The sequence below is a fragment of the Haliotis cracherodii genome, unplaced genomic scaffold (assembly GCF_022045235.1).
Source record: "Haliotis cracherodii isolate W230 unplaced genomic scaffold, xgHalCrac1.p SCAF_11, whole genome shotgun sequence".
NCBI classification, from domain to species: Eukaryota; Metazoa; Mollusca; class Gastropoda; order Lepetellida; family Haliotidae; genus Haliotis; species Haliotis cracherodii.
In genome coordinates this window covers 6,693,289-6,699,288 of record NW_027266266.1, presented here as the reverse complement: position 1 = coordinate 6,699,288, position 6,000 = coordinate 6,693,289, and the positions used below count along the sequence as shown (strand labels likewise).

At 39.4% G+C, this 6,000-nt stretch overlaps 1 protein-coding gene across 1 annotated transcript in view; it reads left to right on the top strand.

The window, feature by feature from the left end:
- The first annotated feature begins 800 nt into the window (after positions 1 to 800).
- LOC139456155 (phosphorylase b kinase gamma catalytic chain, skeletal muscle/heart isoform-like) overlaps positions 801 to 6,000 on the top strand; it is a 62,777-nt gene continuing 57,577 nt past the window's right edge. The window contains exon 1 of the mRNA XM_071237704.1: positions 801 to 901. The gene's annotated coding sequence lies outside the window, so the exon portion shown is untranslated. The remainder of the gene's footprint in view (positions 902 to 6,000) is intronic.

The window sequence follows — 6,000 nt, the reverse complement described above, 5'->3', positions numbered from 1 at the left end:
AATACCTTACGTGAATAATATTATGTTGTGAGGGATCATGAATAGTTTTGTATATTTAAATTGAATTGTGTTCAGTCTTCACTACAAAATAATATCTCCCCAAATATTCACGATCGCTTAATAAGTCGGAAAATGAGTCCAAACGTTTGATGTCATGTATCTCTGCAATAAATATGAATTTAAGCTTGTGAATTGTATTTTTGTGTTCCGAAGACACTTTAGTTAAAAAATATAATGAAAAGTTAAAATGTGACTTTTCACCCATACGGTCCCTTATGTTGTAGGTCACATTTCGAATTGCTTCTAAATAATTCTTACATGTAGGGGAGACAACTCTTCACATACTGGCATAAGTTTCACATGTTTACTGCCTTGCTTTGAAGCACCTTTGACCTATTGGTAAAAAAATAGTTATACTAGTACCTATGTATTAGTGAATAGCTACAGTTTCTGCTTTCAGTTGTTCTACAGCAACCACAATCTGGGTTTTGAGTCGAAACAAGGGTCAATTTACGTTAACAAAATGTTGTTTTTTGTAAATTAATTCAACTTTATGACTTTACTGTTTTCTATTCATGTCGCAATAAAATTGTTTCCTTAATATACATGAGGTAATTGATGTGGTCGATCAGGATATCAAATAAATATACAACAACATGTATATGTATAATTATACGCCTTCTATCAAAACCACTTGAAATCGTCGACTCGATCCTGAAAATGGATGGTTGTTCGAGAAAGAACACCGAACATTAGTCTGACAAAAGTAGTCTCCCCCTTGACCACCAAACTTGGCAACTTATCAAAATGGTGGCAGATATCGGTCAACGATGACATTGACCTTCGTAGTATATTTACTGTCGTATCGTCGTCCACAGCATTTATCAGAGGATTAATTGGGGTAGGTAAATTATCGATTTCACGCAAACATATCTGATGTAATGTGTTCTCTGGCATGAAAGGCCCGTCGCTTAATTTATCCACTGTTGTCTGTGAGTAGGACTGTGTATGATCAATGCATGACGGTACGGCCGAGCAAGTGATGTTAGCGAGTGCTGAAAAATTCAACTCGTTTTGTAATTAGGTGTTGCTGGATATGAAGAAGTGTGTTGTGGTTGTGATTGGGAATTGGTGTCATTGAAATAGGCCAAATTCAATTAGACATCTCTCAAAGTATCACACTATTATAGTCAACTGAAAGCCTTGTAATAGACCTAATGCGGAGACATTGGCCAAGGGATGTTGAGATTGTCTTACTGCCGTTATACGAGATCTCATTGAGCTGTTCGCATTTTTGGACATCAGCTGCACTGATTTTTGCAATACCTGAATTCCGTACAACTGCAGAAGAAGTTCAGTTTTTTTTGGTATCACAATTGCGGAAATAGCCAAGAATGTTCCTGTTGACAATCTTTACCCGTTGTTCAATATAGCTGATGGGATCATTGCAGTTCCACAAACAAGAATCTCAAACATGATAAACATTCCTACATGGCCTGTAAACATGATAAACATTCCTACATGGCCTGTAAACATGATAAACATTCCTACATGGCCTGTAAACATGATAAACATTTCTACATGGCCTGTAAAGATGATAAACATTCCTACATGGCCTGTAAACATGATAAACATTCCTACATGGCCTGTAAAGATGATAAACATTCCTACATGGCCTGTAAAGATGATAAACATTCCTACATGGCCTGTAAAGATGATAAACATTCCTACATGGCCTGTAAAGATGATAAACATTCCTATATGGCCTGTAAACATGATAAACATTCCTATATGGCCTGTAAACATGATAAACATTCCTACATGGCCTGTAAACATGATAAACATTCCTACATGGCCTGTAAAGATGATAAACATTCCTATATGGCCTGTAAACATGATAAACATTCCTACATGGCCTGTAAACATGATAAATAATAAATTCTACCATGAGTTTCGAAAATGCTTGATTCTGATTGGTCAGTCAGGAGTATCAAATCACTATGACCACCACAGAAGTTACTATTTGTAGCAAAGTACTTGGGCCTACCTTTAGAATACAGACACTTGACAATACCCTATGATGTAATTTGTACTATTGTAGTGATTTTACCTCCGCGAACAATATAGTGATTAGCTGCTCTGAGGGTTTCGCCAATTAATGGCAAGATTGCACAGCCCAATCCGCGTAGTGTTAGGTTAAAATACGGTCCGCGACTGCTAGCTGAGACCTAGGGATTTTACCTGTTTCGAAGCTTCGTTTGCAGACGACCTCTTTTCCGGGGGCGCTCGGCCATGTGCATTTCTACCTCGGCTGCCCGTACAGTTCCGAGGGAAACCGAATGTCTCCAACGGAAGTGGAGATTGTCTCACACACAACAGTATGTTATTGCCCTTCACACCGGCGAAATAATGCCCTGTGATTTCAGGGGTCATCGAGTGTGCATAAACTTTTTTCCAGTGATTTATCATCTCTATATGCAATGTCATTAAATACACCCAGCTATGTTGAGAGCACATTTTATAGCAAGGGCTAGTTTATGTAAGCACTTTTATTTTCAGTATATTTTTTTATTTCGTCTGTTTCGTAATTCAAGTGGCTAAAATGGTTATAAATGGGAACTAATCTATATATATTCTTTTTTCTGTTCATTCATTTTCATTATTATGCATAGGAATGTAGTTTCTTTGGTATATTATATTGGCGCTAAACACATCCAAATGTTGCCAGTGTTAGGGTAGGTTACCCCGAACTCTATCCTTAGCTCTTGGATCCCCTTTACGATCAATCACCCCTTTACGATCTTAGGGTTACGTTCCCGTTTAGTGTCTATTGTAGATTCTATAGAGACTCCTAATATTTTTCTTAGAATAACATCAAGTAAAAAGGATGAAATGGTTTTGTGTCAAATATTTTGGCTACTGGAATCTGTCCTGGAATATTCACACAAGCCACTTTCACCGGCTACATTTTTTCAGTACTTATTCAAAAGCAAACTCACCGTTGTGTCATCACTAGCCATGCTCATGCCTCCCTCGATCCTAACTATTATCCACATCATCCTTAGAGTGTTCCCTACCACACTTTTCTGTCACAAAATCCACCCGACGAATTATTAAATATCATGTCATTCATGCGTACTCGCGAGGTCGACGTCTGACACATGTAGCTGTTTTCAGTTCACGCCATTTTGGAACGTTTCTCACCACTCGGAATTACGGAATGGGACGTGTGTGCCAAATGGCATCGGGATAATTAGTAAGTGTCCGTAGACAAAAGTCACGAGACACCATGCCTACCCGTAATCTTCGTAAGTGTCCGTCACCTATTCGACCCTTTTCGTTCAGTTCTGTAACGTCTTAGGCATGACTGGGTAAATTTGCACTTAGTTTCACAGTGTGGACGTAGCTCCGTCGATTAGCTGTCAGAATAACAATCCGAAGGTCGCGAGTTCGTGTTCGATGGATTCTCACTAAAACTGGTTGCTTGTCTTTGAGACATGTTATCTATGGCCATGCTGGCAGAGATCATCCTCACGAGAAGTTGTGGTACTGTACTCTAAAGGTGCTCGAAACAATGATATACAATTATAATTTACACTGTTGCAGTTCCTACAATAATCAAAACTTGTGTGGCAAAGACTACCTTAGCACATGGACTGAACATGCTATATCTGGACCAGACAATCCAGTGATTGACATAATGAGCATCGATCTATGCAATTGGGATACAATGACATGTGTAGCGGCCATAAAATTTCCGAGTCCCGTGATGGGATTCGAACCATGGACTTCTGATCTGAGGTCTGACGCCTTGTCCACATGACCAAAGAGGTTAACCCTGTCAGCAACCTGACAAAGTAAGGATGTCATCTGTGGAATGACTTCACGCCCTCCTAGATACTTCCCCGTCAACTTAAGGCACGTCCCGGGCCGCATAGTAGGGTACTGAGGCTTATTTTGCTCAAATTTAACATGAACATGCTCAGCCCCAAGCCCTGCCTGCTGCACATGCATCAACCAAGTCAGCGAGCCTGACCAGCCGATCCCATTAGTTGCCTCTTAGGACAAGCATAGTCACCTTTTATGGCAAGCATGGGTTGCTGAAGACCTATTCTACCCTGGAATTTAACTTGTTGTATAGCACCAAACTTTGTTAGTTGTCTAAGTGCCCAGGCTCTTATTATTGCGATTATGGTACTTGTAATACCGCTTGACCTGACATGTTTTATTTTTATTTCCCATGTATCTATCTACAATCACTTTAACATGTTTACGGGGGCACAGGTGCCCCAGTTGTCTTAGGCGCCGCGATTTGCTGTGCAGAGTTGAATCCCTTGGGCACGCCAGAAACCTATAATTGTTCGCCTGGTTCGCCCCGATTATGTTTCTCGGTTTGTCAGCCCCATACCTGTGCTCATTAGTTTCACTGAAGTGATAAACGTTTAAGCTGACACGCTGCAATATAACTGTAATACTGTTAAAAGCGGCATTAAACAAGACTCACTCACTCACTTTAACATGTTTACAATATTGCTTTGGACAAAAAGAAATGTTTAGCATGTTAAAATCTATCTGTTTGTATTTCAACCATTCAACAAAAGGAAAACAAGATGTGAAAGAAATACCTTTTGAAATGAGAGACCTTAAAAGGTTTCTTAATTCTTGAAGCATGACTGTCATTGCTCTCTGATTCATATTTTCTCCATTATAGAGTCTTTGAAGGTAATGGGGTTATTTGCTTTGTACGTAGTACACCTCTGGTCGTTCAGCTGTGACTGTTACTAGGCAGCATACAGTTTTATACTAATTATCACACAAGTTTTTTGAAGCAAGAAACATGTAGGTTGGAAGCAAGCATAGAGGGCAGAGCTCCAGATAAGCTTTTGGTGTTGTGAGTATTTTACCCATGCATTTTAAAATCATTGGGTATCAGTAATTCTACCTGGGTATTCAAATTTCTGTTACCCACTAGTTTTTACACATGTGGGTATTTAAGTTAAATATTTAAAAACACTATTCATATAGTCCCTGCAAACTGGTGTCATGTGGGTTCGCGAGCTTTATAGGTCTAAAAAATACCATATACTTCCACAAGAAAGTGTGATGGCAAATGATCATGATGTAACCATGGTAACTGTCATCGTGGAGTTTGGCAAGGTTGGCAGAATGCCCGTTTATAATTTCAAAATAAGTGGCTGATTTGCTAATCGAATATGCAGGATTACTTCACAATATTTTGATGATACGCACAAGTTTTATTTTTGTAGCGTATCTGTAATGTTCGTTGCGTATTTGATACGCTTGGATTTTATGTTACTGCATATTTCTGCATTTCTGATGCGTATTTTACGCAGATACGCAGCTTATCTGGAGCTCTGGAGGGGTTATGCATTATGACCCAACACAGAGCTGAGTCTGTCGATCAAACTACTAAGCTCACGTGCAAATTCAGCTCCTCCAATGGTTCAACCCGATGTTACATGCATCTTCCCAGGGCAAGAGAGTTAACTGACTGTGAATGTCCAGTTTCCACCCTTGCCAAACTAGGCCAGTATTATGGAGTTATTGTTTGGCTAGACTAACAAGTCCATGCTTTGCCCAATCAAAATCACGTTTCGTAAACAACACCGATTTCAACATGCAGATTTCGGTCGCCTGCAGGATTTGCAAAAGATGTGTACCATCACCTAGGCATCGACATATATTTTCCAAATCTTTTCATGTGTTTAATCAAGGTGCTCATGTGATTTGATACGCTTTGCAAAGTAAGACCCGTTTTATTACAATATAGATGTTGATCATCGATCAGATTGACTGACTGGACACCTTATTTACCAGTAGCACTCCACCTAAAACACTTGATGCTGGGTTTGATGTTTGCTTTAGTCATGTTATCACTCTTACACTATTGCAGACTGTTTTAGTGAGTGAACTGGGTTTACAGCCTGTTTGAACAATATTCCAATTGTTTCACAGCATTTATATCGCAGTCTTCAGAGG